A 20443-nucleotide genomic window follows, 5' to 3' on the forward strand; every position below is an offset into this window, starting at 1 on the left:
ACGTGGGGCTTGCACGCCTACATGCGCAACTCCCAGGAAGTCTAGGCCCCACCTACCCAAGAAGCATCCTGGCCAGCCCCTCCCTGAGACCTTTCTCCGTATTGGAGAGCTTATCACAGTGAAATGTAATTGTGAGTTGACCTATTTCCTTTTCTCCCCAGTCTTTGAGCCATTTGAATGCAGGGACTATCAGATTTGACTCAGTTTAGCTCAGGATACATCAACAGAGTGTGTGTGCCCCCTTCTATAGTGCTGGTATCAACAGGGACACATAGCAGCACATAATAGGTGCTTTGGCACTGCCTGGCCCATATTAGGTGCTTTGACACTGCCTAAGTCCATGAAGGTTTCCCCTTCTCTCTGTCTCTTCACTTTATCCTTCAAACAGGACTCAGGTGGTGGCTGGGATGGCCACCAGCCTCTCTGGACTCATATGCCCCTTGCCTAGCAGCACAGCAAGAGAAAGAAAACTAGGGAAAATTCTCCATGGTCCAGCTGGGGTCATGTGCTTCTCCCTGAAGCATCACACTGGGGAAAAGCCTGGGGAAAAGAAAGCTCTGATTGGCCAGGTCTGGGTCAGATGTGGTTTCTATGGCTGGGAGTGAGGTCAGCTACATCAGGACCATAGAGCATAGGTTTCCCACAGGAGGGAGGGATCCTGTGGCTGGTGCAGATGAAGGATTTGAGACCGAGAGAGACAGTGGATCTCTACTCTGAGCAATACAGTTCAGTCTTGGGGAAACATTTTTGTTTAACCAAACTACCTGATTACTTTGTGGAATAACTGGTGGCTTTCCACAAAAGGAGAGATTCTGAAGTAATCATAATCAGAGCCTATACTGGGTCATGAATGTACCCAGTGGACAGCCAACAAATATGTCAATACAAGGCTGGAGACGTGGGCAGGGGCAGAGTATGAAAGGCCTAGAATGATACAAGAGGCCCGATCCTATGGCTCAGCACAGTCTGGCCCTCAGGCTGGCCATCTGTGTTTGTAAATAAAGTTTTATTGTAACACAGCTACGCACCAATTGCTTATGGCTGACTTCACACTCCACCTGCAGAGCTGAGTAGCTGTAAGGGAGACCATCTGGCCCACGAAGCCAAAAATATTTAATAGCTGGCCCTTTACAGAAACTTTGCTGGTCCTTGTGGGAGAGAGAGAATTAGAGGCACAAGAGTGTCGTAATCCCCTTTCTCTTTTAACAAGATGAATTCTACACTTTAGGAACAGGAAGGAGAGAGTTTAAAGATTGAGTCTGTGGGCCTCGCAGGTCATATGGAGGTGGATTGATTGGTAAGTAGGCTCCCTTAGGTGGGGGTCTCCAGGAGCCGACCCTGAGACAAGGAATCAGTGCAAGCAGTTTATCTGGAGGTTGTCTCAGGAAGTACCCTTAGGAAGTAGAGGAATTGAGGTGGGGAAGGGAGGCGGCCTGTAAAGGGGGCAGCCCGGGCAGGTTACCGTCCTGGGCAAATGGGGCTCATGTGCACTGGGGGCTCAGGCTAGCATCTCTGACTTGCTGTGTGGCTTTGGGGAATTAACTACTGTCTCCGATCCCTGTTTTTCTCTATCGAAAAAATGGAGCAAACCATTATGTCCCACCTCACGGCAGACTGAGGCTTAAATGATACACTGGAGATGAAGCAGTCAGCAAATTTGAGCTACACTTGCCATCTTTATGGCAAGTCTGAGTCCTGCCCACCAGCTCAGCAGTGTGTGAGATGTCACAACTCTTTATTTTCTGTAAATCAGTTTAATTTCTATTTCTAGCCCCTGTCCCATTGGGCTGGAGGAAAACAAAGGCTTGGACAGATATTCTGAAAGCCCAGCCCCTGCCATATCCCTAGGGTGTTGCCACAGCCAGGGACTTAGTTAGGAATATCAGGAAACCATGGATCCAGTTCAGTTTCCTGTATTGGCTTTACCCATCTCCAAATGATGGTACTGGAACTGGTGACCATCTCAGAGAAGACAGGGTGGCTGAAACAATGGCCTGCCTACCAAAAGAGAAACACATGCGTACACCCAGCAATTTAGATTCCAAATCTTATCTAGACATGTTCCCTCCAAGCCCCCATCTCACATTGCTGATTTAATTTGACCTTTTCTGAAACACCAGCGAGGAGGGTTTTATTGGGTGGATATAGTTGAAGGATACTTTTTAAATAAAGGTAGAATCACGACTCTCATGCAATTACAAAATGAGCATGTGGCAAAGAGTATATTTAACTCATTAATTAATGAGAGAACCAGAAAGATGGCACAGCTGGTTCAAAGGAGATTTCAAACAACCATATTCAGGCAACCAGAAAGGCTGGGATTAATTTACAGGGAGATGCAAAATTGGTCGATAACTTTAGGGCAATAATCAATTGCATTCCGCTGGACAAAATTCATTTGCATTTCTATGGCATGAATCATTTGTATTACTTTCAGTTTTTTTTTTTTTTTTTAACTTAAGAGTTATAAAATAGCTCAAAGACAGTGAAAGGCACAGATAACCCAGAGCGTTCTGCAAAGCAGAACATCCAGCCATCTTTCTTTCTTTTTACCTACATCAAGATCATTCACAATTCTTCCTGACCTTACAATACTGCCAGCACCATCCCGGAAAAAAGGAAAGAGGCTGTTTTGTGTCTCTTGAGCGGCAGTTCCTGAATCTGCAAATTGGAAGTGGTAAGAACCCATGACAGCCCAGGGACAGGAGCCCAGCTGTGACAAGGACAGTGAGAGAAGGGTATCAGGAAAGGGTTCTCAGTTTCCCAACTGATTTTGGCCACGTCCTTGTTCTACCTTAAAAGAATTATTTCCTTTGCAATGATTCTGATTGAATAATACCCGCTAACTCAGAGGATGAGGTGCTGGTTCTATTTAGTTTTCCTTAATACATATAAAAGGGGACATATAGCCACTGAGATAAGAAAAAGAAAGCTCATCCTTGTACCTACTAACCCGGGGCTCTAAGGGGAAACCCTGGATTAGGAAGGTATCTGGGGAGAAAGGAAATAGAAGCTGGCACATACTCTGACACGCATGCATCACCACAGCCATCACCAACAAACTCTGAACATCAGTTTACAGTTGGCAGATCTGTTCCTGAAATAAGAGGGGGTCTGCCAATTGAAACCCTATCAAAGCCCGTACTTCAACAGCAGAGACCAAAGGCAGTCCTGGGCAGGGGTGGGCTGTGAGCGGTTCATCCCTGGGCCTCTGTGCACCCCTCTCCTTGGGCCCACAAGCCCCCCACCTGCCTCTTAGATTCCCCCCTCTCCTCTCATTCTGTGCCTTTAGAAGCCCAGACAGTGGCCCCCTCCTGTGATTCATCCAGCTGGAATGTGGGAGTTCTCACATTGCCTGAGCTAAAGCCTTTTAATTCCCCTTTGGTGATGAATGGGCGAGGCTCTCAAATGAAACGTCGAGGCTCTGTGTCCAGGCCCGCCGTCCTCCCCCTGCTCGGCATAATTATTTCTGTACAGAACGTGTCAAGTGCCCCCGCTTCCCGGGAACTCGTTGTGCATGCAAACATTTGGTGATTAAGCGAGGCTTACTTAATTAAGCACTTTGTAATGACTCTCAAACCAAAGAAGGGTGGATTAGGAATCTGATTCGTGCTGGTGATGTAAAAGGCGCCCTCAGATGAGGGGAGGCGGACAAGGATCCAGCCTGGGGAACAGAGCAGAGACTCTGGCAACTGCGATAGTCATTCATTCCTTCACTCATTCACCGACTCATGGAGCACATCTAGGATCCAGGGCATGTGGTGAATAGTAGCAGTAATAATAATGCCAAGCATTCTGGCTGGAAGTCTGGTGAATAACATTTTGATGAATAGGAACAAGTAATCGTTATTGAGAGCTGGCTCTTGTCGGCACTGTGCTGCTGCCACATATCATAGTAATATTCACAACCATAGTAATTGTTTGTTATCTATTTTGTGGTCAGAGTCCCCCACCGCGATATATAGTGAATTCCCTGGTGTCTCCTGGTTGTCGTCCGCTTAATTTTGTTCTGGTCCTTCACGCCCCAGAATTCTACTGTTTCTGATCATTGGCTTGGCCTTCAGAACAGCCCCCTCTTTGTTACTTGCTGTCTTCCAGACTCACCATTTCTCACCTAGAGGTGACTCACTTTTCCCATCTGTGTAATGGGCAGTTTGATGTGGATCATCTCTAAGTCTCTGTCTGATGCTTGAAGGTCTTTGGAGGAAAGAGTGTCTCCTCTGCTTTGGGGACCACTAGAATGACTGTGGCAATTAGAGGGCCTTGGTGATCAGGTGCAATATCACAAAAGGCTTCAGAGCCCAGTCTTGCACAGTTCTGAACCAGAGCAAGGTTAGTCTGAGCTCTGATCTTCATAAGCTGTGTGATCTTTACCAAGTGGCTTGCCCTCTCTGAGGCAAAGACCTCTCACCTCTCAAATGACTGCTGTGAGCCATCTGAACATACTCATGGGCAGTAAGACCCCTTTAAAACTGTATGCTTGGTGGCAGAAGCCACTGGTTCCCAAACTTGGATCCATAAATATATCCCAAAGTGTCCACTTCTCTACATGTTTTGTTTTCTCATTTATATTGTAACCAGGAAAAAATGTCATATAACCTGAATGATCATCTTACAGCCAGGGATTTCTGCAGAACCTTGGAGCCTGGATTGCTATGTGTTTGCACAATTGCGAGCTTGCTGAGTAAAGACCACACAGCCTCACAGTGTGGTTCCAGTAGAGATTTTGCAGGTGTTTGAAGAGTAGGATGTAGAGTTGCCTCATATATGGCAGATATAAGCACAGGGGACTGGGAGTCTTAACCCTGCCATGTAGCATCAGACTCACATGTGTCTAGTGTCACTAGGTCCTAGCTCTGCAGGACCGATGTGCAGTCACTTGCTGGCACTGAGAGTGGTAGGAGATATGCAGGGAAGTCCTCTCTGTTCCTGATGCCAGCAGAAACTGGATTAGGTGCTCATTTAATGATGATTTCAAAAATCTGTTTCACCCAAAGTGGACCACCATCTTGTCTACTTAAGTGATGCAACATTAGGATCAGGAGACTGAGTTAAATATGAAGTCTGATTATTCTGAGTTAACAAGTAAATTTTGCCATTCTGAACACCACCACAATCCTAAAAATCATTCTCTACTTTGGGAGTATACAAGTTAGTCAGCAGACATAGAGTGTGGTAACTACTGCTACTCTCCAACCCAAAGTCCATTCTCCTTTTCTTCCTTTGCTGACAGGGCCCTTATTTTACTTGAGGTACTGATATGCTCAGCTAAAAGGTTTTAGTCCCTGCCTCCCTTAGGTATAAAGTTGACGATGCAACATAAACTGAGGTCATTAAGTGGTGTTTCTTACCAGGTTCTTTAAAAAGGGTGGATATACTTGAGAGGCATTCTTCCTTCTGTTTTCTTCTTTCAGGGAGTACAGATGTGATGGCTTGAGCCACAGCAGCCATATTGTGACCACAAGGCACCTTCACTAGGTGACCTCTTGCTAAAGATGTTAGTGCAGAAAAGACTGGGCATTCCCTGACTTCTTTGACACAAGAGAAAAATGAAACCTCAATTCATTTAAACCATTGTCATTCTGGGTCCCTTTTATTAGTCCTCGTTACCATTTCCAAAATATACAGAGTTTATATATAAGAAGCAGATCTCGAATGCCATCATTCCATATTAGATCAGGTATAAATGGTTTAGATATAAGCAAACAGCATTTTCTTCCATATTAAAATAATGTTGATAATTCAAATTTTGTGGTTTCATATTTATGTTTGATAAGATGAAGGGGCTGCCTACAAAAATAAGATATAAGTTTATATACTGACTTACATTTGTATACATTTTAAGTCAATTTTAAAACAAAATGATTCAAGTAAATATTAGGGACTTCTTCATTTTCACTCCCTAAAAGAAGCCTATACATTATTTGAGTTCAAAGAATGCAGGGCCCGGGACTTGCCTGCATTTGTAGCCAGAACTTTTCTTGCACACCCTGACTTGTTGGACTAAGTGAAGCAGGAGAATCAGGAATTCTCATTAGCAGGTGAGAAGAACTCAAGCTGGTTTGGCTTGCAGAGAAGGTGGGGAATAAAAGAAATACTCGCTTGAGTTTTGAAAAGATTTCCCACTCAAGACAAGGCCCAGCAGCATTTGTCTTCTCCATGTTTCCTGGCCCGGAGCATGGCCAGAAAGCAGAAACTCTGAAGCATCTTATGAGGGGCTGGTTTTATAGCATCCCCTGCAAGAGCTGGCCTTGGAGAGGCAGGGGCTCCAAGGGAAACCCCACTGATGAGATTTCCAGCTCCAAACAGGTGGAGCTGCTGTGACTGAGAATAGATTCATCACATGTCAGGCCAAGACTTACTGCTGGCCAAATCACATCCCTCGGCCGCCCCCGTCTCTTCATCTGAGAGGCAGGATCACGGGACCATTGGAACATCAAAGGGACATCCAAAGATGGAGTCAATGCAATAACCCAGGTTTGCATGGGAGCTACCTAAAAAGGGCGAGAGGTTGTGTTAGAGTTAACTGAGTTTGTTTAAAGCATTTCTTTTCCTTCCAAATGGGTATTTATTTTACCTTTTGGTTGCAGATGACATTGCCAGGCCCCCAGTCACCTATCTGGGGTCCCAGCCACATTCAGATGAGTCACAGCAATGCCTTGAACTAGTGGGTGCCTGAGTGCAGATAAATGTGGGGATCAAGGCCATGCCCTTAAATAATTTCAAAGGTGAAGACCTGGGCCAGTGGAATCATGGGAAATTGGACCCAGAACAGATCTCTCCTCATGATCCTCAAGGATAGGGCAGAGGGTCTTTGTTTTGGAGAAATTACAGGTGTGCAAAGCTGGTGCTAAATCCAGCAAAGTACATTTGGACAGGAGGAAGCCCAAAGTTGTCCTGCTGGGTCCAAAAAATCAATGATGAGAGTTGTGTTGGCAGCATTTTCACTCTTATTACAGCTAACATTGGGCATTTGCTATGTGCCAGGCATATTGCCAAGCATCTATATGTGTGACGTCACTCTAAAGAGGCGATGGATTCCCCCAGCAAGGGGCTGAGTCCTGCCGGGTAGAGCACCAGCGTGCCTGGGGGGTTCTGAATGAAGACTCAGTCCCCTGTAACAGTCCTTAAGGCCTGGCCTCACTTGGGGTCATTTATTTATCATCCATCTCTCCTGCTAGTCTGTGAGCCCCATGAGGGCAGGGACTGTCTGGCTGGTCCACTCTGAATCCACTGCTTAGCATAGCACCTGGAGCATGTAGTGTCTGAGGTAGTCCTTGTTGCATGTGTGAATGCAGGAATGAATGAAAATTCTTGGCAGACATTCAGGGCTTTAATGGCATATTAACCTTCCTGCTCTTCCCAGACCAACCTTGATTCATGTGTGATTAGAAACATAACAGCCCTGTCATCCAAGATGGCACATGGGTTGGGGAGGGTGGGTCTAGAATCATGCTTCCCCTGGCTTTGAATCTCTGCCCCAGTCTTCCAGCTGGAAGACCTCGGCCATGGGAACCAAGCCACGGTTCCCTCCCCTGCAAATGAGGATAGTAATAGAACTTGAGGGAAATGAGCACTTCTGAATGTTAAATAAGATGTGTTTGCAAAGCCCTTGGCACAGTTCTAGACACAGAATGTGACATTGTGAGCTCTTGTTATTGCTATTTGTGGAGTTGAAATTTTGGACCTAAAGCTAGGATTTTCATAGTTCTTTGTTAAATTTCACCTTACAAGATTCAGTACAATTTCCAATCACTGAGACCTTTTGGAGACCTGGGTCCATTGCCCATAAGGAACCCAGCCTTGGTCATTTGGACATTTGATCATGGGTACTTGATGTCTCCTTCCAAACTTCCAAGAAAACAGAAAGCCATGGCCAAGCCACATGGGTCCCTCTGATGGAGCGGCTGTTTTTCCACAGGGGCAAAAGCAGGGGTGATAAACAAGTTAGGTAAAATGGAGTTGGCCTCACTAACCAGGCAAGAAAGGAGCATAGATTTGATACAGACGTTCCCAGAGAGGCTCCAATAATGGTCAGCCTTGAACATCTGTGTTCCAGGCCTTATGCTAAGGATTTCACGTTGCCTTATCTCCATTCATCTTCACAAGGACCTGAGAGATGGCTTCTGTGATTGTCCACATTTTAAGGATAAGAAGCTGAGGCTCATGGAGTGCGAAGTCACACAGGAAATGGCCAAGTGGGATCTGAACACAGTTAAATTGAAGTTTTCAACCCAAGATTTAGATCATATCTGACTCAAAGGCATTATTAGATGTTGGCTCCCTTCCCTAGGCTTTGGGAGTCAAGGATTCTGGGGTTTGCAGAGTGACACCACAGGGCATCTCGAATCCCACCTCAAAACTCACCCACAGCCTCTCCCTCGGGCTCTCCCCACGCAACGGGCTGCCTTGGGAAACACTGACTTCCCAGCCGTGTGACTCCAAGCTTCAATCACAGTCTCTTACGTGGATGAAATGACACTCCCCTCCAGGGACCAGCACAGCAATTTGTTTTGGCTGTGTTCAAAGCCAAGCTCAGTGATGAGGGCCTGATTTCCCACACCCTGGAGTGACTCAGAGCATCAGAGATGAAATGAAAGGTTTCGAAGGAGAGAAGATGGAGCCCTGCCTCCGTTCAGATGTGTGGTGCTGGGAAATTTATCGCCCTGTGTTCTCAGGGTGAGAAATGGGAGCCAACCCAGGGGCCTGGCAATAGGAGAAGTGTTTCCACATCAGCCACTCTTTTGCATCTCTTTTAAAATAGGCGCGTGCATTTATTCTATCTGTTGATTCGTGAATTCATCAAGTGTTTATTGACTCCCTGCGATGTGCAGAACACTGGGGAAGATCCTAGTGATGCAGCAGAGGACAGGATGGTGGCACCCTGGCCAGGGGCACACCAGTCCATCAGGACAGACCAGCAATTCATGGGTAATTCCAACATGCACAAGGCGAGAGGACTTACAGGTGGCCATCCTATATAGAGGCCTTCCAGCACAATTGCAGGGTAAATTTAATGACCTGGGAAAATCCTTATGCTAAAGCATTAAGTGAAAAAGCAGGCTACAAAATTTCTCATGGAGCATAATTCCAACTTTATTATAAAAATATATGTGTACATGAATAAGGAAAAAGACTCATAAGGAAATGCATAAAAATGTCAACAGTGGTTATCGCAGAGTTGCGGGAATTAAATATTCTTCCTTTTACCTTAATACAGGGCTCTGGTTCTCAACCACAAGTAGGTATTCATTTCATTTTATAGGTTTATATACATTTTAATTATAAAGTAATTTATACTCATTGGAAAACTCGAAACTCCCTAACTCCTCTCTCCCCACTAGAGACCCCATTATTTTAAAGTGTGATGTGCATCCTTCAGGTACACGCACACACATAACACACACACACACACTCACATGCTCTACTCTTACAGTGTCACTTTTGTTTGTTTTGATTTGTATTCTGTTTATAATGTGGCTTGCTTCCTAATTAAAGAAATGCATATTTACATATATTTACACACGCATATATGTGTGTGTATGTAGTTTCTACAACTTTCTCTTAACAATGTATTTTGACCATCTCTTTATAACAGCACATGTAGATCTACCCTGATTCTTCTTAACAGCTGTAAGGTGTTCCAAAGTATGGCTGTAGCATGATTTACTTAATCAACCCCCTAGAGATGGACATCCTTAGACAAATGTCTTTGCCTATCTGTGCAAAGGTTTTAGAGGACAAATCCCTACAAACAGGTTTGGGGCTGGGTCATTGGGTGTGGTCTATTCTTAATCAGTTATTAAATTAGCATGGAAATAACAGTCATACAGTCCAGGTGAGTAGAAGAATGGAGCTAAAAACTCACAATGGTACTTCTTGGTCCCATTTTATAGATGGAGGAAGTGAGACCCAAAGAGGGCTTCTCCTGGCCAAGGTCACCCAGCAAACGAGTGCCATGGCTGAGTCTAGAAACCAGGACTGACTCCCATCCAGGGCTCTTGTCTCCCTCCTGGCCCCCTGCTCTATCCTCACCTGGGCTGGGACCCCAGAGATCTCTCTGCATCCCTTCCTCCAGGCCCTTTCTTTGTCCACAGCTGGTTTATTGACAGCACTTTCAATATGTGGCCTTGTGGGTGGAATTATTGGCCCTTAATTGAATTGAAAACAAAAGGAGATTGAGTTTTATGGGGAGCGGGAGGCCACGGGAGGAGGGAAATCAAATGCAGAACAAGCATGAAAGGTTCTCAGAGGAAGATCGGCTGCAGGTGGGAGTGTGAGCTGTTTATGGAGACTCAGAACTTAAGGTCAGCCTCTCCCGGGGGCCCTCTGGTGTCGCCACCCCCGCCCCAGGCTCCAACCGGATGCTGTCCTCTCCCAGGTTCATGCTGCAGACTCCGTGAAGCACCTGGGGTCCCTCCTATGCAGCGGGGAGAAACAGGACACCAGCTCCTGGTAACTCATGCATCTTAGGTCTGGCTGCCCCAGAAGATCTAGGGAGGCCAGCCCCTCACTTTGGGAGCCTGATGGGGAGAAAGCATGTCTGTCTGCATCATCAGTCATCTCCACGCCTCTTCACAGGCCCCTTTTAAGAAAGCAGAGCAGATGATGGGAAACACAGTTACCAATGTCCCACCACTAGACAGCAGCCTGCTAGGGACTGAATTGTGTTCCCTCTGACCCAAATTCATATATTGAAGCCTTAACCCTCAAGGTGTCTGTATTTGGAGATAAGTGTATAAGAAGGTGATAAAGTTAAATGAGGTCTTAAAGGTGGGGCCCTGATCTGATAGTTTGTGTCCTTATAAGAAGACACAGAGTTCCCTCTCCCTCTCTCTCTTTCTCTTTCCCTCCCTCCCTCTCTCTCTATGCACTTGCAGCAAGGAAAGACCGTGTGAGCACAGAGCAAGAAGGTGGCCATTTGCAAGCTAGGAATATAGTCCACACCAGAAACCCAATCAGCTGGAACCTTGATCTTGGATGTCCAGCCTCCAGAACTATGAGAAAATAAATTCTTATTCTTTAGGCCACCCTATTCATGGTATTTTGTTAGAGCAATCTGAGCAGACTAAAATATAGCCCATCTGGGATTTGAACTCAGGGCTCCAAATTCCCAAGCCCAGTGCTTTTCCTTTTCCATTTTTTTTTCCCATCCATCCCTCCATATGGCCTGTATTTCTAGGTCTGTAGACTGACGTACTTCAAGGCTGGGTTCAGAGGTTATAGATTATTTATTTCTGCCTCCTAGGCTCAGCTCAATGCCTGGCACAGCCTCGGTCCTCAGGGAGCTTTGCTTAGTGAATAGATGCATGTTTATAGAAGTAAATAAATACTCATGGAGCTGAGAATGCCACTGGGTGCGGGGGCAGGGGATGAGGATGAAACAGCCTCTTCAAGGAGGTACTCACTAAAGGAAGAGAGAGGTATGAGCTGCAGCCGGCGTGGTGGTCACGGAGGGAGGGCCATTCCAGGCATAGGGAAGGTCTGAGCAGAACCAAGGCAGCTGGAAATTCAGAAGCTCTTCCAGGGAAAATAGCAAGTGGCTTTCTGATCAGCCAGAGAAGGGTGGTGGGAGGTGAGAACTCAAGGGAGGCAGAGGCCATACGGAGACACCCGTGTGCGCCAAAGCCAAAGCCTTGATTCTGACCCTCTGGGAAGTGATTCTCCAGCTCAACTTGTAGACCCTGGAGGGACTCATAGCATCTTCTTGTAGGAACATAAAACCGCAGAATAACACAGTGCATCTTCCTGGAGTGTTAATTAACTTTTTAGGGTTAATTATTTATAACTATGAGATTTGCAGTCTTGCAGGTACCTAAGTGCACAGTTTTTGGAGTTCCCATCCCAATTCATTCAAATTGCTGGCTGCGTCACCTTGGGCAAATCATTTCACCTTCCTTTGCACCCGTCACCTCATCTAAGTGTAAACAGACATATAAAAACCTGTGCATGGATGTTTGTAGCAATTTATGCACAAAGGCCGCAAACTGAAAACAACCAGGATGTCCTTTAGAGGGTGAATGGATAAACTGTGTTACATCCATCTGATGGAATACTACTTGGAAACAAAAAAGGAAGAATTACAGATACCCACATCAACTTGGATGGATGTCAAGCACATTATGTTTAGTGCAGAAAGCCACTCAAAGCTTTGTGCTGTACGGCTCCATTTACACATTCATTTTTCTCCTTGTGGCTGTGCCCACAGCCTGTAAAAGTTCCCTGGCCAGGAATCAAACCCGCACCACAGCAGTGACCTGAACCTTAGAAGTGACAACACCAGATCCTTAACCCATTGAGCCACAGAGGAACTCCTATATAGCATTTTTGAAGTGACAAAATTATAGTGATGAGATCAGGGATTTCAAGGAATTGGAATTGAAGGAAGTGTGTGACTATTATGGGGTCGTCTGAGAGCGTTTCCTTGTGGGGACAGAACTGTGTGTAATCTGAATGTGATGATTGCTTTTATTCTATAGCTGTGACAAAGGGTCATAGAACTGAATAGGTAGCTAGATAGGTAGATGATAGGCAGTTAGATAGGTAAATAGACAGGTAGACAGACAGATAGGTAGAGATAGAGATATAAAGGGTGCATGTGCAAATTGATAAGCTCCATTTAAGGTGTGTAGCATTGCAGCAAAGTCAGTTTCCTGGTTTGACAACAGACTGTGACTGTGTGAGATATTATCACCATTGAGGGGAGGGGAATGAGAGGTGCATGGGAACTCTGAGGACGATTCTGGCAACTGCTTGTGAGTCAAACTATTTCAAGCTTAAAAGTTATTTTTAAAATGCAGCTAGTCACAGTCTCTACCTCACAATGTGGGTGAAACGAGATGATTTGAGTCAGGTATCTGGCACCCAGCAAAAATTCTAAACATTCTATATGTGTTAGCTTTTGGAAAGGGGCTGGTAGGAACAGGCTTCTGGGAGCATCCCTGAAGCCGACAGAATTTTCCCCATGGAAACTCTCTTAAGGCCCAAAGAGAATTCAGATTTAATCTCTCAAGAAAGAGAGAGAGAGGAGCTCTGGTTTGTATATGAGCCTACACCTCTCCGTCAAGCAACGCCTCCAAACGCTTTGCAAGTTCCTTGCGCAACATCTGTTAATCCTGTGATGTCAGGGCCCGAGCTTACCGAGCCTGGGAAATCGCTGCTGTGTTTTACTGACTTCCCCACAGTTGGCAGTTTCGCTCGGAATCGCCGTGTTAATCAGAAACACGCCGTCCATATTGTCAACACTTTGCTTAACCACTTCTATAAATTCAGCATTACTGTTGGAACGGTCCCGAGTTGATGGATGAAATCGGCGGCGGCCCCAGACAGCCCAGCCCCATAAAACAAAGTCCAGGGCGAGAGGCTCTAAAGAGGGAGACACTTGACATTCACCGGGACACGTGACATGGCGATGACTCACCTCTGGGCTTGAAAGAATGGCGGGTTCCACAGAGAAACGGCTCCAGGAGCAAGGAAGGAGTGAAAGCACACAGTCTCCGGGTGGGATCCTGGCAGGGAGGCTATTGGAGAAGTCTCCACCTCGTGAATTCGGGCGATGCCTGGAATGAAGCCGGGGGACAAGCGCAAAAGGAGGAAACTTGGGGCGAAGGGAGTCCGTGAGATGGCAGGACTGGTCCACCCTGGTCCAATAATGCCCTTTCTTTTGAAGCGCAGGCTTTGATTGGCCAGTGGTGCATGTGGGTGGGCCGTCTCCTTCCCTGGAACGTGTCCTTCCGCACATTCCTAAAGAGAAGGGACCTAAGGTGTCTCCATATGTTCTTTATAGTCTGTCTGGTACCTGGCCTGTGTCATGGAATGACCACAGGCTTGGGGTTTGGCAGACCCAGTCCGAGCTCTGCCCCATTTCTTGGGCACGGACACACAAGGCTAGAAGCGTTAGGCCAGGTGTAGGGACACCCCAGTGAACAACATGACTATGCTTCTTCTCTTCATGGCCTCAGAGTGGGTGAGGCTTATGGATGTTAGCCAAGAAATTAATGCAGAATGCTAGAACAATGTATGAGATGGGCCCTGGACCTAGTTTGGGGGATCTAGGAAGGCTCCCCCAAGGAGGTGATATTTAAGTGACACCAGGAGAATGAGACTGAAGTGGGTCCAGAGCAAAGAGGATGGTTCCAGGCAGAAGGAAAGGCCCTGAGTTTGGCAGGTTCATGGGACTTCCAGGGTCTGAATGACGTTTGAAAGGTTGGAGCTCAGTGTGTGAGGATGAGAGTGGTGTGGGGGAAGTTGAAGGGATAGGGCAGGGCTGGACCTCACATAAAATCTCAATGCTCTTGATTCCAGTGGGGAACCTGAGCCCTGCAGTGGACTGGTGATGTGGAGAGCACCCCAGAGGCCTTAGCTCATGCCTTGCAAAACTAACCAAGAGGGCAGCTCGCATCCATTGCCCACTGCACTCCCAACATCCCTGCTCCAGGCGGGAAAGCCTGGTGGGACAGGGCGTATTCTTCAAGAGTGAGGCAACAGAGACATCCACCAACTCTTGTCTTCAAGCAGCTTCCTCCCTCAGACCTTCAGACCCTCAGGTGGGGAACAGGCTCCAGAGTCCCAGCTCAAGAAGAGGCAGCCAGGAGCGCTGGCCCTTCTCCTCCCCTGCTTGCCTGTCCCCTGCTCCCCAGGCCAGCAGCTCTCCATTTCCACATCCTGCCCACCTCATCCAACACTTTCCAAGAGCCTGTTTTTCCAGAAACACGAGTTGAGCAAAACAGTCTCCCTCCCTGAACTTGAGTCTGAAATAATAACCTCAAGAAACACACGCTTTCTTGGAAAACCCTTCAGAGCCTCCCGCTGCCTTTGGACACGTCAAAGCTGGGTTTGTTAAAATAATAATCTTTAGGAACTCAAACCTCTCAGCTGCCAAATGCCTTGCATAAGAGTATCACGCACCTCCATCCCCGACCCAGAAAACTGGGCCGTGAGCTAACGTGGCCCTGTGTCCAAAGTGAAATCACTCGCTCTCTCATCTTCTTTCTTTCCAGTTCTCTCTCTCTTTTGCATGTACAGATGGCTTCTTGAATCTTGCAAGGTCGGAAGCATCTGGAGGATGTGTTGGTGGAGGCAGACTGTTCCACACAGTGCTGCAGTTGGCTTAGGGTGGCGGGTGTGGGGGGGCTACTGAGCAGGCCAGAGGCTCTGAGAACTGTGAAGCCCCGGGATTTGGTTTCTACTGAGATGCTAGCTTTCAGCAGGACAACAGGGGGCAACCAGTCCAGCTGACCGGCTGTGACCAGCATCTCCTGCCTGGCAGGACTGTGAGCCTTCTGCCCAGAGCAACGTGGCTGCCTTCAGTGTCTTCACCAGCCGTCTGCAGGAAGAAATTCACATTTCCTAGTTTAGCTGATAGTGTGTAGACTCCATCACTTCTGGGGTTGGGTGGCCCCAGGCTGGATCTCTGGCTCCGGTGCTTACCAGCTCTGTGACTTGGGCAAGGGACCTTGCCTCTCTAAGCCTCAGTTAGTTCACCTGTAAAATGGCAAAGCTAAGAGGATCTTGCTCAGGGGCTGTAGTTAAGGTGCAGGAAGGTGATGCTCGCAGAGTGCTTAGCATAGAACCTGCATGCCATGCAGTGAGAGCCCATGGGATGGCAGGATTCTGAGAGAGCCCTCAGCTGCACTGTTATGGGCAGCACCCCAAGTGACCTTGGGAGGAAGAAGCCTCTGAAGGGGGCTGGTGGGGAGGGCGAGGGGGTCCCAGGCAGGCTCAGCCAGCCTTTCATATCTGACCTTCACAATGGCTGAGCTTCCACTATTGAAATTTCTTTCTTTTTTTTTTTTTTTTTTTTTTTTTTTTTTTTTCCTGTCTACAAGAGTTTCCTGCAAAGTAGAAATCCCTCTACAGGGATGGAGTATTTATGGAGTATCAGTTACTCTAGAGACCTGATAGCCCACGTAATGACCCAGGGAAGCAACTACTATCCATGTCCCCACTTCAGAGATAAGAAAACAGAGTCACAGAAAGTTTACATCACCTAATGAAGCCACATAACTGGTGAAAACTAGAGAGCTTGAAAATAAGGCAGGTAATCTGCTTCCAGGGGCCCCATGTTAACCAATGACGTTTCATCGCCCCTCAGTGTATCGGCAAAGCAGCTTTTATACCCATAACCTGTGCTGGGGAGGGGACTGCTTATTACCCGGCACAAGCTTGGAACACAGTTCTGGGCTCTCATCCCAGTTTTGACTGTTCCTTGCTGTATGGCCTTGAGCAAGTTGCTTTTCCTCTCTGAGCCTCCACTCCCTCATCTTGAAAATGGGCCTAAAAATAATACCTATGTTTAAGTGTATGGAGGGACAATCCATATACAGCACCAGACACTTGGAAAATACTTTAAGAAGTAATCGAAATAGTAATTCTCTTTGTTTGCCGAGGTGGATGGATACACTGGTGACCCAACCACTTAGAAAGTTGTTTTGTCCAACCAGTGGAGCCTCCTTGCCCCTTTTTTCTCTTCAACCTTTGCTCAGAAGCTAAATCAAAGCTGAGTGCTGGTCCCTGACAGGCCTTGCCTTCAGCCACCGCCAGTGGACATCCAGCATGCTTTATGGGCCCTCTGCCTCTGCAATTAGTGCCTCAGCCTCATCGGGCTGTGCTGGCCTGAAGGACAGGCAGCATCCTCTTCCCTTAGTGGCACTGACTCAGAGAACCCAAACAGCTGCCCCGCTTCCTCCTTGAAGCAGAGGGAGATCTAGGGTGCTTCTCCAGACAGCCAGGCACCCATTTTCACCTTTGGAAAAGATCACTGGGCTGGGTGTCCTGTGGGGGGTATCCAAACCATGTCCTTGGTTTTCAGCCTGATTTTTGTTGTTGTTACCTTGATTGTTTTAGCAGAAGGATGCTTTTTAAAAAAAATTTTTTAATGGCCACACCCACAGCATATGGAAGTTCCCAGGCCAGGGATTGAATCCACGCTGCAGCTTCAACCTACACCACAGCTGTGACAATGCTAGATCCTTAACCCCCTGTACCACAGTGGGAACTCCAGGATGCTTTTCAATTTAAATTAAATCTTCCAAGGATGCTGTAAAGATGTGGCCAATGCCCTGCCCATATCTGCTTCACACACTGTCCCCAGGCCCACTGAACCTATAGCTGGCTACTGCCTTTGCTCAGGGGCTCTCTCAGGCCCAGAGGACACACCAGGACTGTGGGGTGGGTCAGACCAGGGATACTGGGGGGCTCATTTCCCCACAACCATCCATAAACTGATAACTGACAAGAGCTGGAGGAGAGATACCCTAGCTCCATTACCCCGGGTGGGACAACTCTCAGGTTTGTCCTACAGACCCCAGGCGGTCCCCAGCAGGGCAGGGTCCCAGTTGTCCACAGCAGACATCTGCTGAGGAGTCCATCTGTACTGGTCCCTCCCTTCCCCATCTCCCCGCCCACCGCACTGTGAGGGCTTCCTGAGTTTACCCCCCAAAGGAGCCACCTGTACCAGAGCCCTTATCCCAAGCTCTGCCCTGAAGGAGCCTGAGCTAAGACAGATACATGAGTGATCTTAACTGCTCACACTTATTTTGCAGTTTCCACGTGCCGGGAGGCACCATGTGTGCTGATTGCCATGGGTTGAGTCATTTAATGATTACAGCCATCCTAGAGGAAGGTATTTTTATCATCGCCATTTTACAGATAGGAGACACAGAGAGGCCAAGTAACGTGCCCATTGTCACTTAGCCAGGAAATGTTAGGGCTTCCCTGTTAGAGGCAGGAGTGGGTGCCTGGACTCCACCTGCTGACCCCTCCCTCTCTCTTTTTGAGTTACCCCAGGTCCCTCTAGCAGGTCCATCTGCAGTGGGAAGGATGATCCCTTTGCGCACAAGACTGAGGGGAGGTTTAAAGGAGACATAGCTAGCGACATACCTGGCATGCCATGTGCCACAGCCCGGGTGCCTGGTGTTCTACGGGGGGACATATGTCTCAGTTACCCTTATCCTATCTCCATTGGAGGCTGGTGAGGGTCAGGATGGAGCCGCACTGCCTGGGTGTGAAGCTTTATTCAGCCAATGATGAGCTATATGACCTTGAGGAGTCTGAGGGCTTGGCATCCCTGTTTGCGAAATGGAGATAATCGTCATAGGAGACTAATTGTGTCTACTCACAGAGTGGGTGAGGGCGTTCAGGGAAGTAACCTTTGCAAGGCATTCAGACCAGCACTCCAAACTAGTAATAATCTGGGTCACAGCTGGTATAACATTTAATCTTGCCGACTCTTGGAATCCATGGCAGTAAAATGGGGACATCAATGTCACTTACCACGCTGAGTGTCATGATAAAAAAGAAGTAATGCAAAGGACATGCCTGAAACATGGTAGCTACTCAGTAAATGATGCATTTTAATATTGATATTTTTTTTTTTTGTCTTTTTGCCATTTCTTGGGCCGCTCCTGAGGCATATGGAGATTCCCAGGCTAGGGGTCGAATCGTAGCTATAGCCACCGGCCTATGCCAGAGCCATAGCAAAGCGGGATCCAAGCCGTATCTGCAACCTACACTACAGCTCACAGCAATGCCAGATCCTTAACCCCCTGAGCAAGGCCAGGGATCGAACCCGCAACCTCATGGTTCCTAGTCGGATTCGTTAACCACTGCACCACGACGGGAACCCCTGATATTGATTCTTGATTCACTAATATTAACTAATATGGACTAATGGTAACTAGTTAATATTAATTAGCATTAGTATTTAATGTTTAATATTCCTGATCTGACTGTAATAGAAATGGCTACCGGGTTCTGATCACTTTCCATGGAGCTGGACACACCATAAAGTTCACCTACACATCATCTGACTTTATTGTTATGGCAGCTGGGGGTGCCAGATAAAATACAGATTGCCCCAATAAGTTTGAATTTCAGAGAAACAAAGAATTTTTTTTGAATAAGTGTATCCCAAACATTGCATGGTATATACTTATGCTAAAAACATGATTCATCATTTCTCTGAAATTCAAATTTGTGTTTTTATTTGCTGTATCTAGCAACCATAACAACAAGCCGGAAACAGAGCCACAGAGAACTGAAGTGACTTGTCCAAGGCTGGAAGAGGCAGACCCTAGCCTCCTGTCCAGGGCCCCTGGGCTCATCGCTTCCCTAGGTGTAGCCAGCAGGGGGTGAGTTTTCTCCGAAATTGCTCTTTAGATCAATGTAACCATCCTCCCTATGTCATGATGAGGGGGCAGTCTGCTGGCGTTCTGAGGGGCCTGCTCCCAGTTTCTCACTTGCCCTGAAGACCCTGGGGACTCCTCAGCACCCCTGCTGTCTGTGGACCTTGGCCGCCAGGCAGGCTACGCACTTTCTCCATGGTGCACACCCTGGGCTGAGCCCCTCGGGGTCCCCGCTGCGGAGGGAACAGGACCAAATTCAAGGCTGGCTGGTGTCAGGCAACCCTGCAGGAAACAAACAGACGCAAGTGGAAACGGGGAGAAAAAAATCCACCAATTACTTAATGCTTTCCTGGTGTCCAAATATTTCGCCTTGAGTGAACTAAGCTCGGAGACTTGGCTGGGAGAGCGAGATGCAGCAGGGGCCGGAGACGTTTTCTACGCAAATCCGGAGGGATGGAATTGCGCTTTCAGATCCAGCGAGGTGGATCCGGCGTCCCTCATCTGAAAACATTTGAGGTCAGAGCCAAGGTCAAGGAGAGGAAGGGGGCCCACCTGGAGATGCAGGGCTCCCCCTGGGCTGCCCTCCCCAGCCCCAGCCTCAGCCTCCACTTCCTGCTGCTAGCACTTCAGCCTGTTTCCTTCCTGTTCCCCTGCCCCCCTGGGTCCAGCTCCCTGGCCTATGTCTAGAATGTGCACCCCCACCCCAGCTGCACTGGCTTCCCTCCTCTGTGAAGGTACCCCCTACCTGCAGCATCCCCAGAGACCCAGACACTCAGAACAGGGTATCTGGATGTAATTCCCCCTTTACAAATACAGAAACTGAAGTCTAGAGAGGAGAAGGGGACTTCTCTGAGGTCCTGGAGGGACCTTCAAGCTGGATCTCTGGACTCCAGCCAGGTCCCTCTTTGCTAGATGTGGTCTGTTTGACAGTGAAAAGGCACAGAAGGTGAGCCCCCACTTCTCACTTGCTAGGGAAACCTCAGGGAAGTTGCTTAACTTCTCCGAGGCTCATTTCGATGGTGGTGATATAAAAAGTACAATGGCTGGAAAGAAACGAGGCCCATATTTTTGTGCCAAAATTTCTGTCTTTCTCTCCCTCCCTTTCCTCTCTTCCTCCTTTTCTTCTTCCTTCTCTCCTCCCTCCTTCTTCCTTCCTTTCTAACTTCTTTCTCTTTCTTTCTTTCTTTCTTTCTTTCTTTCTTTCTTTCTTTCTTTCCTTCCTTCCTTCCTTCCTTCCTTCCTTCCCTCCTTCCTTCCTTCCTTCCTTCCCTTCCTCCCTCCCTCCCTCCCTCCCTCCCTCCCTCTCTCTCTCTCTCTCT

General features: G+C 47.5%; 1 protein-coding gene across 3 annotated transcripts in view; it reads left to right on the forward strand.

Moving 5' to 3' along the window:
• The window catches only part of LOC146396625 (uncharacterized), a 506518-nt gene that overhangs the window by 309205 nt on the left and 176870 nt on the right, over nucleotides 1–20443 (forward strand). The window lies entirely within an intron of this gene.

The sequence above is a fragment of the Sus scrofa genome, chromosome 14 (assembly GCF_054392235.1).
Source record: "Sus scrofa isolate SSC_HxYL_T2T_F1_AM1 chromosome 14, Sscrofa_HxYL_maternal_Yorkshire_Landrace_v2.0, whole genome shotgun sequence".
In the NCBI taxonomy this organism is placed as follows: Eukaryota; Metazoa; Chordata; class Mammalia; order Artiodactyla; family Suidae; genus Sus; species Sus scrofa.